Consider the following 13587-nt stretch of genomic DNA (forward strand, 5'->3'; position numbering starts at 1 on the left):
TAAACTTTTAATGGCATGTGTTTTAAATAATTAATTGAAAATGGTCCAAATATCTGTTTAACCAATAGTCTGTAATAGCTTCTTCACTAAACACCTAATCTGTTGGGTAAATAATGTGTATTTCAAAAGATGCACTGTGTATTTACAAAATAGACTTTAGGTGGTATTAAGAAAACAATATTACACACATTCTTTAAATCTGTGTTCTTCAGTGGCAAAAGTTTTTGTCATTCATTGAGTGAATAACACACACTTGAGGAATTATGTACATACATGGTTATAGGAAAGATAGTGTTGTGCAGGGACATATTAAGGTTTAGAAGTATGTAATCACAGTGAGGTGGGTTTTGTTTTATTTATTTTTGCTTTTTAAAAATGAACTGACAGGCTTTGGGATAAAACTTTGGGGGAGAATAGGTGCTTCAATGACATCAACTCTTCAGAAAAGAGGAATGCTGTTTAATGTTCAGTGTATGCTACCCGACGGTGCGCTTCTGAATATCACTTCAGCGTCAGCAGGAAGTATCTTATGCTCTGGTTTTTCCTGGTCTTGCAGGCTCGAGGCAAGATGAAACTGTTAACAGCACCCTTGACAAGGGTCTGTGGTCAGGCTCAGGGCTGGTTAAAAGCACAAGCCAGCAGCAGGATCTTGGGCGAGTGGTTTAACTGTTTCCCATCTGGGAAGGTAGGGAAATGCGTGTCGGCCCCACAAGGTTGTTGAGCATGTTTAGTGAGTTAATGTGTGCAGAGCACTAACCACCAGTTTGGTGTGTGGTCAGTCCTTAGTAAATAAATGATGGCTACTGCATGTCTGCTTGCTTGTGACAGCAAAGTGTAACTGTCTAGAGGTTGTCAGAAATGTTTTATTAAAGGCCTTTAATAAAAAGGAAAATAAAAAAGAAAACAAAACAAAAAAAACTTGAAGGGGGGGAGCAACATCATGGTAGGGATTAAACTGCCACCTGCAGTGCCAGCATCCTGTATGGGCACCAGTTCAAGTCCCAGCTGCTCCACTCCCGATGCAGCTCCCTGCTAATGAACCTAGGAAAGTGCAAAAGATGGCCCACGTACTTGGGTCCTGGCAGCCATGTGAGACATGTGGATGGAGTTCCAGGCTCCTGGCTTCGGCCTGGCCCAGGCAATGTAAATTTTGCCCTATATGAAGAGTTTCTGTCCTTAATGTGTTGTCCAGTGTGAATTAATGCTATAACTAGTACTCAAACAGTATTTTACACTTTATGTTCTGTGTGGGTGCAAACTGATGAAATCTTTACTTACTATATACTAAATCGATCTTCTGTATAAAGATAATTGAAAATGAATCTTGGTGTGAATGGAATGGGAGAGGGAGCGGGAAATGGGAGGGGTGTAGGTGGGAGGGAAGTTATGGGGGGGAAAAGCCATTGTAATCCATAAACTGTACTTTGGAAAATTATATTTACTAAATAAAAGTTAAAAAAAAAAGTTTCGAGTGCCAAGCCTCAGTAAAGAAAGACAAGCCAGTAGAGGACACAGCTCATACAGAAGCAGGGTCTTTTGTGAATGTGAAATATATTAATCGGCCGTTTGCTATTCTTTCTTGTTTTACTTTTTGTTCTCAAGTAATTTTAGGCCCTGAGAAAATTTGCAGTATAGTAGCATCCCCTAACGTTGATATTTTGCATTATCCCAGAACCACTCCCAGAATTAAGATATTAACATGGACATAACACAGTTCACTGGACTCGCACCTTTATTTGGATTTCGCTGCCTTTTCTTGCCCAGGATACAGTTGAAGACACCACATTGCATTTCATTGTTCTTTCTCTTCAGTCTCCTCTATTCTTTTTTATAAGGCTTATTTTTACTTATTTGAAAAGCAGAGTTACAGAGACAGAAAAAAGAGAGAAAGAGATCTTCCATCCACTGCTTCACTCCCCAAGTGACCGCAATGGCTGGGGCTGGGCTGGGCCATGCCTGGAACAGGCTGAAGCCAGGAGACTGGAATTTCATCTTGGTTTCCCACAGGAGTGACAGGAACCCAGGAACTTGTGCTGTTTTCCGCTGCTTTCCCAGGAGCATCAGTAGGGAGCTGCATCAGAAGCCAAGTGGCCGGGACTTGAGCTGGAGCTCTAATGAGATACCAGTGTTGCAGGCAGTGACTTAACCTGCTGCGCCACAACGCTGTCCCCTCCAATCTTTGACAGTTGGTCACCTTGGTCTTTGACTTCTATGATCTTGACAGGTTTGAAAGACTGGTCAGAGACTCCCACCCTGCTCTTTCACCCCCTTCTCCCCCACCACATTCAGGTTTTTCCAAAGCTCTTCTGTGATTAGTTGGACGTCAGACACCTTAGGCAAGAGTATTGCAGAGATGATGCGCCCTTCTGCAGGTGCCCTGTCCTGGGGTGTGCGCCGGCCACATGCCTCATCCCTGATGACACTGATCTTGATCAGGTGGTTGAGTGGGTGGCCATGGAGCTTCTCCTCAGCAGAGTGACTGTTTTTTTTTCCTTGGTGATATCAAGATGATAATTTTCAGGGAGCTTCCTGGAGGTGAGGCCAATATCCTATTTCTTCTCAAATTTCGCTCACTGATTTTTGAATCCTCCCTGCACTTGTTCCTACTGTGGTTTTCCAACAGTGATTTTGTGTTTTCTTTGTTTCTTCAGCATTAGATGATTGGAATGTCTTTGAGGATAAGAACTACCATTTCTCTCCCTTTTATGTTTACTTGCTTATGCCAATATGAGTCCATGGATATTTACTTTATTCTGAAAATACTGTTAATTATTGTTGTTATTGTAATTATTTTGCTTAAATTGCGCCATTTTGGTCATTGGGAGATCAGGTTGAGTACTGTGTTCTCTGAACATGCTCTGTTCTGTTTTTGAGGATTCCTTTACTCTCTGGAACCATCGGATGCTCCAGACTCACCTGAGGTTAAAGTAGCCCTTGTTCCCTTTATTGAATAATGGTATTTAGAAACCAAGATACAGACTGTAGAGGTGCTCACCACTGTGGTGCCATTGCTTCTCAGCTATTTTAACAGTCGAGACTTGGACTTAGAAATACACGGGACATATATGTATATGTCTACTAACCCTTGCATGCAACCACATGTGTGTGTGTTTGTGGATCTGTAAGTGATTGATGGTTTGGAGTTTAAAGAAAAATTGGAACTAGTGAAAGCTTTTTAAGAAGACAGTGGCTAGAAATACAAAGTAGGAAAAATTGTAAACTGGAATTTATCACATATCTAGGGAAGGGCTGTGAACCTAACTTGGGGTCAGAGGCAGACTCTTGGTTCTTCAGCAAATGAAATAAAAACAGGGACTTCCTCACTCTTGTCTTGGTCCTAACTTTGGGACCTAGCGATGACTCCCCTGGGAATTTGTTGTCAGATATTTGGTGACTTGGGAACAATGTGAAGTCATTGATTTTCCACTGAAAGTCTAGTAAGTAATTGGAAGGATATTTTCAATATTGAATGGTTAGTGTTTTTGTGTGGTAACCAAAATCAGTTTTGCATCTGTCTTTGGAAACTGTGGTTCGTTTCTCTTCAAATGTGCATCACTTTGTTACAAAAATAAAAGGTTTCATAATCTTGGTTCTTTCCATAAGTATTTAAAGTATATACATCATGACATTCACATTATCTCTATTAATTGTTTTACTGTTAAAAAAAAAACTAAAAATTCAGGAGTAGACATTTTCCTAAACTTAGAGAATTTTATCTTGAAACAAACCAATAATAAGTAATGTCAGAATTTTCTTCTAAGAGTTAATTAAGATATTGGTTTGCCTATTCCATATTTTTCCAACAGAAAAAGCTAAAAAGTGAAGAAAGCCTATTTTTTTCTTTTTTCTGTGTGTTTCATTTCTCATTTCTTCTCTATATTAACTATTTTTTGATGATCTGTAAGGAAATGGATACTATTGGGATTAATTGCTGTATGTTTGACAACAGTATTGACTCTTGATTATTGTATAATTTAAGCTTGGAATTGACCAACAATTATTTCCCACTTTACTCTGTTTTTATGTCCCTTCATTTTCCACAAGTCTCTGGAAAGACTGGAGATGGCAGAGTCACATCTGAATAGATAAACAGAAGATCTTCCACATGGGTTTGCTGGGGGAGAGGGAGAGGATCCAAAGTCAGGCCGTCACTTGCCGTGGCCACAGATCTGGTGGTTTCATTGGCTGGCATTGGGCTTAAACCTACACAAAGGGAGTGCCCGTAGAACTGAGCAACCTGCTGCTCCCGGGCCCGGGAGACGTGTCTCAACAGGCAGGTGGTGCGAGCTTCCTAGGCTGAACAGCTGATGGGGGTTAGGGACAGCTGAACATACTTTAGATTGAGGGTTCTTCGGTTCAGAATTCTTGACCCAACAGACTGATCCCAGCAGGTTCTGCAGAAGTGACAAGACAGCGTCAAAGACCTCAAGGTGCTTCTCCTCACAGCACCTTCTCTTCAAGTTGAAAGTCAGTCTGTCACAGTGACAGTGACGCCGTCCCACCCGTGTCCCACGGGCACTCGCCTCCCTGTAGTGAGGGTAATTTGTTATGAAAAGCTGTGACTCTCAAGTACTTTGTTTTTCTGTCTGTGTACTTAGTTTGATGGCAACTAGGGCAGACCAGGGTTGTCAGAGGCTTGATGCCCCTGGAGGAGCCTCTTCCAGTGATGAATACTACTTATGTGGTCTTGGACAAGTCATTAGGTTTCTTTGAACTTGTTTCGTCATTGATCAAATGGGAAATGGCGTGGGTCAATCATTATGAAATATGTTCTTTAATTGCAGCCAACGGAATGCACTGAGGTCATCATTTTTAAGCAAAGAAAAAATTTAGTATGGATGGAGTTAGATAAAGGGCCCCTGAAAACTATTGACTTACTATAACCAACCTATAGAGGGAGTTGGGGTGGTTTCCCCTTAAATTCATGGCTCTTTTCTCATCCTCTCTGTAAGTAGCTATGAAGTTAGCAGGCATACTTGTGTGTCTGAGCAAGTTGCCATTGTTTCTCGTGGTAGCTGTAACATGACCCTGAGCTGCCTCAGCCTAGTGCAGCCCTTGAGTTCTTGGGTCACTCATGGCTGTTTTCTTGACTTGTCAGTAAATGGCTTAATCATCATGTGGCCTTTTCCTTCATATTTGTCACTGTCAAGTTGACCTGGTATTTTGGAAAGCTTCCAGCATTCATTATCATAATGAAAAATGGAGAAAGGTACAGTTGGGTGGGTTCACAGCACAGAGACTCAGATACTCAGCAGGGCTACCCTTGCTGTTGGCTCATATTGTATGTAATTCATCTATATATTTATTGTATGCAATAAATCTATATTTCATATGCATGTATGTAATAGAAATACAAGCAAACAAACTCCTCCTCATGGATATTTAAGCTTGCAGAGTTGAAGACAAGATTGTTCAGAATTGGACCATGGAATCCATAGGCTCAATAGCAATACTCATTTGGTACTAATTCATTAATTTTCTTATGTTTCTTCTTACTGAGAAGCCATTTGTAGTTTTTGGAATTAATCTCTATCTTTTTTTTTAAAGATTTATTTATTTATTTATTTGAGAAGTAGAGTTACAGACAGTGAGAGGGAGAGACAGAGACAAAGTTCTTCCGTCCTTTGGTTCACTTCTCAAATGGCCGCAGTGGTTGGAGTTGCGCCAATCTGAACCCAGGAGCCAGGTGCTTCTTCCTGGTCTCCAGTGCGGGTACAGGGGCCCAAGGAACTTGGGCCGTCTTCCACTGCCTTCCCGGGCCACAGCAGAGAGCTGGACTGGAAGAGGAGCAGCCAGGACTAGAACCAGCACCCATATGGGATGCCAAAGGCAGAGGATTAACCTACTGCGCCACAGTGCCGGCCCCTGGAATTAATATTGAGACATGCAAACTCACAGGTTGGTTCTTTGAGTAGTCATAAGACAAGCAAAGGTTTTCCAAGAAAATAGTATAAATGGGAGAGGGGGATTTTACTTGGTGCATTGTTGTTGTTGGACTCCCAAGGGGAGGAGCCTTTTGCATGTACTTTGAGAGACTTCCTTTGTGGGGACCTGGGTTTGTGATTATTAGACAGAGGCCATTCTCTCCTTCTTTCAGAAGAAGAATGAACTTGACTTTGATCTTGCCCTCTATAGTGCAGGTATGAGTTGGTCTCTCTTTCCACTTGTCATTTTCTTGCCTGCTGTATTTCTGGGAGCTGCCCAGGAACACTTCTCCATGCAGTTCAAACACAAATGTCTTGAAAAACCCTAATCCAAAGTGATTCTTCTATAAATAATAAACAGCAAATAGGCTCCATTTAGTTATATTAACCCCCAAATAGGTCAGGCGCATTGGTTAAAAATGCAAACATCACAATAAAATGAATTCCCTAGATGCAGAGTTTGATGTGTATGTGCAGATTTTCTGGACGTGGTACAGAAAAAATGGCCCACACCTATACTTTGCTACTTAAATATTTATATATTATCTCTGAAAAGTGCTACTTTTGAAATGCTGTTTATTATGAGCTGACACAGCTGAAGGGCTCTCCGTCCTCACAGGCACGCTTCCTCATTTTCCCGATCATGGAGCAGTTCCTGCAAACTTCACTTTCTGAGACCTGTGGAGAACTCGAGAGTTGGAGCTGCTGCCAGTTTGTTCATGATTTCTTGCTTGGCACTCATCTGCGATCCACTTCAGTTTCTTCAGTGGGTCTAATTTCCCACATTAAGAATCTTACTGTTTGCCAGTCAAAAAAAAAAAAAAAAAAAAAGCAGCATAGTTCATAACAGTTGATGCCATTCAAAGCTTTTTTTTTTTTTTTTTTTTTGTATTCTTAAGCTAGCCCACTTGCCTTCATGCTCCAATTGTTTGTCTCATGCCAGGAATGATTAGTTAATTAAGTGCCGATGCTCTAGAAGCAACATGCATATTTTCATTGAAACTCTCACCTACAAAAATATCTACTCTAATTCACACCCCCCTTTAAAATTGGATGGGCAGAGTGTTCCACTACGGACTTTAACATATAGATCTCCAAGTGTTTGCACTTGGACAAAGATGCGACACTGTAATTCATTTGAGAAATGGCAGTAATTACTTTTTCCTAGGGAAGAGTAATTCTTGGAATTAAAAATATACAGAGACGACCTTTTTTACTGTATTAAAATTTTCTGACCCTTTAAAACTAGTTATTTCTTTTATATCAACTTTTAATTCTATCCCTTCTCCTTCCACTCCCCAGAAATGCCATAATTAAGCAATGGGATGTAAGTCCGGTGTAATTGGGATCTGGCCATCAGTCTGGCTGGATGTGTTCATACAGAATAATATAATGCAACTCTCAGTCTGATCCACGGGGTCCACTCTGTAGCTTACTATTTGAAGATTGCAATGATCTCTAATAAAAAAATGACACTCTGTATGTTTCAGAGGGGAGTTCTGGCTGCTGCACCCCACCCCTGCTTTCTGTGTTCACTGTCACTTTTGTCACTTTCAGCACAATCTGTACTTTAGAAGTGAGTTGGTAAGTCCAGGCTATACTGAAAGGAGAATTAAGTGCCTCTCTTTATTTTTTAAAATAGTTACTTACTTATTTGAAAGGTGGAGTGGCACACAGAGAGGGAGAGACAGAGAAAGAGAGATATCTTTTATCCATTTGTCCACTCTCCAAGTTGCTCTAATGTTTAGGGATTGGGCCCAGCCAAAGCAGGGAGACCAAACCCCATCTGGGTCTCCTACGAAGTTGTCAGGGGACCAGGCTCTTGGATCATCTTCCACAGTTTTCCCAAGTGCATTAGCAGGGAGCTGGATCAGAAGAGGAGCAACCTGGACTTGAACCAGCACTCCTCTATAGAATGCCAACATTGCAAGTGGAGAGAGGCTTAACCCACTGCACCACCATGCCAGCCCCCAAGTTCTATTTCTTGAAGGGAGAAGTATTAAAACATTCGTGGACAGACTTCAAAACCCTCAGAATGCTGGATGGTTTTAGGTGAAGGAGAGGCAGAGATCTTTAACAGGAAAAAAAATTGCTCTGAAAATGCGTTGGGAGGGTGCTCACACAGGGAGGAGCTCCTTTACACCACAAACTCTGAGAACTGTTAAGCTAGGGACCACATCCCACTGATTCCTCTGCTTTTCAAATCCCTTGCATGTAAAAGGTTCTCTTACATATTTTTAGAATGACTGAATCAAGGAATCAGTAACTCAAAGAATGAAAAATCAGTGAAGAGCAAACCTGGGGAGGGAGCTGCGCCAAAATGGTGAGGAAGATGCTTTCTGAAATCATCCTGCCAGGGTTCAAATCCAGGTCCACCATGCACTGGATATATTGCTTGATTTCTCCAGACCTTGTATAAAGCAGGAATATTAATAGAACCCACCCCTGGAGTTATTGTAAAGATACGTGATATTGATTATTAGGGACAGCATTTGATGCACAATTGACATTTTAAAAAGTTAGCTATTCTTACAAGTGTCTTTTAAAACATGTATTTGTTTATATTATTTGAAAAGCAGGGAAATAGACAGCTCCCATATGTTGATTCATTCCCCAGATGCACACAACAGCTGGGCCAAGCCAGGAGCTGAGAATTCCATCAGGGTATCCCGCTTGAGTGAGAGACCCCTTCACGTGAACCATTACCTGGTGACTCTCAGGATACCTGTAGTCAGGAAGCTGGGATTAAGAACTCAGCCAGAACTCAAACCCCGGCACACTCAGGTAGGATGCAGGCATCCCAAGAGGCATCGTAACCATGGTGCCAAATGCCTGCCCTCACCACTTTCTTTAATGCTCCAGTTCTTCAGCTGTTGGGTGGAAAAGCCGGGATTTGAATCATTGTTTGCCTTATTCTAAACCCCACATTCCTAACTTCTGCACGTTCAAGACTAAAGGGTACATTACTCTTGGATGGATGGTAGTGTTAAGGTATTTGAGTTCCTTTTGTCAGTGTTTTGGTGAGAGAGCTGTAATACTGAAATTTTTACCAACTTTTGGCTTTTTTACTTGCTTGTGGGGCAAGACAATAGGACTTGTTGAGGTTTGCTGTTTTGGCAGATGTTTTTAGGCTAGTTCCTAGAATACAGCAGGTAATCATACCACCAGAACCATTTTTAGAAAACACTTTTTTCAATTGACTAACTTAAATAGCAAGATCAGTCACAGCAGCAAGAACTCAATGTAGTTTGCTTTTGATAACCAAGAATCCATGTAACTAACCCACGTTAGTGAGCAAATGAGAAATACTTAATTGCTTATGGACAGCAATTTTTTTGTGTGTGTCCTTTTATTTGTATAATATTCAATCTTTTTTTTTTTAAGATTTGTTTATTTATTTGAAACAGTCACAGAGAGGGAGAGACAGATCTTTCATTTGCTGGTTCACTCCCCAAATGGCCACAACCTCAGGAGCCAGGAGTGTCTTCCAGGTCTGCCACATGGGTGCAGGAGCCCAAGCACTTGGGCCATGTTCCACTGCTTTCCCAGGTGGATTAGCAGGGAGCTGGAGTGGAAGTGGAGCAGCCAGGTCTCGAACCGGCATCCATATGGGATGCTGGTGTCACAGGTATTAGCCTTATCTGTTACTCCACAATGCCAGCCTCTATGTCCAGTCTTACATGAGGTGAGTAAACAAACCTATATATTAGTTACCTGTTGAAGAATAAACCACCCCAAACCATAGAGGTTTAAAATGACCACCATTTAATTTGCTTACCCATCTTTGAGTGAGAGACTTGGCCTATGACCACCTGGGCCTGAATGGCTGGAGGGGGAGTGGATGGGCAGGTAACTTACCCAGTAGGGAGTGGTGTCTGCCAGGCCCCAAGTCTCCAGGATCCAGCAGGGCTTACCCCACTACCCCACCAGGCCCTCGGGATTCCTAGGGCAGCCCACAGGGGAAATATTCCAGTGAATAAGCTGAATAAGTACTTTTCCAGCCTTGGCTTGCATTGCATTTGCTGATGACCTGTTAGACAAATAAATTCACACAGCCATGGCCAGACCAGGGGCTGGAGGAATCAACACCACTTCTTGTTTGAGGGAACTACAGAGTCACGTTGCCCCAGGGTATAGTGAAGGGATAAGAGGAATCTGGTGGCCATTTTCATAAACAGTGACCATCAGTGCAAAAGACAGTTTGAATTTCGTGTTTGCAAATTGTGAGGACAGTGCTCAAAACCTCCTTGATGGGTTTGAAGCTCAGAATTACACTTGGGCCAACAATGATAAGAAATGTGCTTGTTCCCTGGCTGTTTTAAGAACATGACTAGGGGCCCGTCCAGTTTTAGTGATGGCAGAAGCTGTAATGTGCACAAATGCTAAGATCGGAACAAATCTCAGAGTCTGCAAATGTGGCTTGGAACTGTTGGGGTGAATGCAGAATCTTATTCATGCTTCTTAAGTGTTCGATGTGTCCAGGGCTGGTTAAGCCTTGCTAATGAAACCTGATAGTCGTGTTTTCCATGGTTTCTTATGAAAATTAAAAACCCCAGGAAATTCTCAGCAGTGTCATTTATTCCATCTGACTTATAACCCAGAGCTCCTTGTATGGTCTTCACGTGGTGCTGCCCACCCCCCTCTGACTCCCCTGCCTTAACTCTTCATTGTAGTCAAGCAGCTGTTGGGATGCTGAGCCAGTGGCTGGGGGGTCTCATTCTCCCCCTGCTAAGGAATTCCTGACTGAAGCCTTGCTGGCTCCTTTGCATGCTGGTTCAGAAACTGTGCCTAAGTGCAGTCCCTGTCGTCACTCTTGACCTTGGCCTTGGCCTTGTGATGCACACAAGCTGTGAAGTCTGTGACTCTGGAAGTCAACCTATGGGACCACGTGGCTCTTTCTTTAGCAGTGAATTTAGAAATATGGGGGCTTCCTTAAATCTTCCTGTCCCCAAAGCACAGTGGGAAGTCACAGCCAGAGGCAGGGTAGTGGCATCCTTAGAGGTTTCAAGTAACTCGTCTTAGTCTGGTGTATTGAGTGAAGAGAAGTACAGCATTAATCAAGATAACTTCTTTATAGTTTGCTCCTTTAAATTCAATTTATCATTTCTTGGAATAGCTAGCACCAATCATTCAGTTAAGTATTTATCACGTCATTTTAAATGGTTTAATTTGCACAGAACTTATGCTTGGCCATTGGCATAGTCCATTCAGGCTGCTGACAAAATAGACGGGGTAACCCACAAGCAATAGAAACTCATTTCTTCCAGTCTGAAAGGCTGGGAACTTCAAGGTCAATGTGCCAGCACATCTAGTGTGTGCTCTTTGCTTCATACCAGGCACGATCTCAGTCATGTATTCACATGGTGAAAGCAGCAAGGCCAGTCTCTGGGGCCTCTTCCAAATTGGCATGAGCCCACTCAGGGGATCTTCACCCTCATGACTTACCCATCTCCCTAGCCCCGTATCTTAACACAGTCACACTGGAGGTTCCCACCTAGGACTTTGACCATAGCAGACATTAAGATGGTAGTAGCCCCTGGTTCTTTGTCCGCTAAAATACGCCTGTCTCTCTTGTGAATTTAGAATTTTAAATTGGTTTTAGAAATAGGCTTAATGACAGAGCTATGAGTGTTGTGAAGCCTTTGGTGACAAATGTAAGAGAAATCTTTAATATTAGCTGTTAAATCATAAGATGCTGATGATGGTACTTCCGCTTCTGATGTGAAAGGAGACATAATGTGGGGTGATATCGTAGCTTAGATCTCATTTCTCCCCACTTATTAGACAGTGTAAGTTTACCTAGCAATAAAAGACCCAGAAGGTAGGCAGTTTTTTAAAATAAAAAAGTCTTCTGGCAAAAAGATCTCTGTGAGTGAGATCCCAGTGGAAAGAACAGGTCTTCAAAGAGGGAGGTGCCTTTCTCTGAAGGGAGGAGAGAACCTCCACTTTGACTATGACCGTGTCTAAACAAGATAAGAGTCGGAGAACTCAAGGGGCTTCCATAGCCTTGGAAACTCATAACTGGTGCATAGGGAGATTACTGATGCCATAAACAGGAGTGTCAATTGGTAAAGTCAACAACAGGAGTCACTGTGCACTTACTCCTCATGTAGGATCTCTGTCCTTAACGTGCTGTACACTGAGGCTTAATGCTATAACGAGTACTCAAACAGTATATTTCACTTTGTGTTTCTATGGGGGTGCAAACGACTGAAATCTTTACTTAATGTACACTAAACTGATCTTCTGTAAAAAAAAAAAAAAAAAAAAGAAAGAAATTATCAATTCCCAACTTGACTCTCACTGGGATTAAACATGACAATAGGTCTGATCTGATTTCATCATCATTTAAAAAAAATCATCTATTATTTTTCACTTTATGTTTCTGTGTGGGAGCAAACTGTTGAAATACTTACTTAAGGTATACTAAGCTGATCTTCTGTATATTAAGATAATCGAAAATGAATCTTGATGTGAATGGAAGGGGAGAGGGAGTGGGAAAGGGGAGGGTTGTGGGTGGGAGGGACGGTATGGGGGGGGAAGCCATTGTAACACATGAGTCGTACTTTGGAAATTTATATTCATTAAATAAAAGATTTAAAAAAAATAAAATAAAATAAAATAAAAAAGTCTAACTAAAGGTAAAGCTGCAGTGTGTCTAATTCTGTTTCCCCTCTGAATGGCACTGTTACCAATTAAGCTACTTCTCAAACACGTCCCCAAAGAGTTCTCTGCTCTCTGGCCAGGGTGGGAGACAGAGTGTGAGCCACTCAGCACACCCCAGCTGCTTAGCTGTGTTCTGCTTCGTCCTTTGTGCAAAGGCACACAGATTTAGATTTTAGAACTCAGACATCAGCTTTTAGAACTCAAACTTTGTACTTCAGATCTCTCTTAGAGGTAGAATATTCAATCCAGAAACAGGCTACACATTTCGTAGTTATTCCAGTGGGTCTCACGCAAGTCCAGCCATATCTAAAGTCACAGTAGTATGGGAAGTTCTGCCTACTGAGTGGAAGTCCTGGAATCCGGTTCCAAAAGGAGGGACGGCAGCTTGGATGCTTTCAGCATGAACGAGTCGCCGAGACCCTTACGCACGGGGCAGCTCTGGAGCAGTGAGCTTAACTCCTCTGGGTGTGGTTTTCTTTCATATCCTAGAGCCAGTACAAGGATTCCCTAAGATTCCACTGAGTTTGTCACTCACATGATTCCTGAAATGTGTTATGTAGGGCACTAGAAGTCATGATATTCCAGGAAATGGAACGATTCCTATCTGGAAATGTCTGAATATGTTGTTATCCTCTTGGAGGGTCACATAAGCCTATTCAAGATTCAAACAAGATCAATGTAGAGGCACTTTAATTTGGTGTAAGTCATTTTTCCTGCACATCTATGAACACGTTTCCTCCTCTTTTGGTATATAACAGCATCCTACACTAGGGAAACTGTTGCTGAAGGGGTTCTGGATGTGTTCTTCAGATTAAGCCAGACTGTTAGAGAACAACACACTCAGATCTGATGACAGTGACTCCCTGCAGAAAAGCACTTGCTGCCCTGTGATTGGCTCTTGTGTCGCCAGCCTACCCAAATGTATTAGGCAGGAAATAAAAAGGTACTTCAAAGTGTTTGTGGGAAAATGGAATTAAACCTTATTTTGGTACCCAAA

Source organism: Oryctolagus cuniculus, chromosome 18 (assembly GCF_964237555.1).
Source record: "Oryctolagus cuniculus chromosome 18, mOryCun1.1, whole genome shotgun sequence".
Lineage (NCBI taxonomy): Eukaryota > Metazoa > Chordata > Mammalia > Lagomorpha > Leporidae > Oryctolagus > Oryctolagus cuniculus.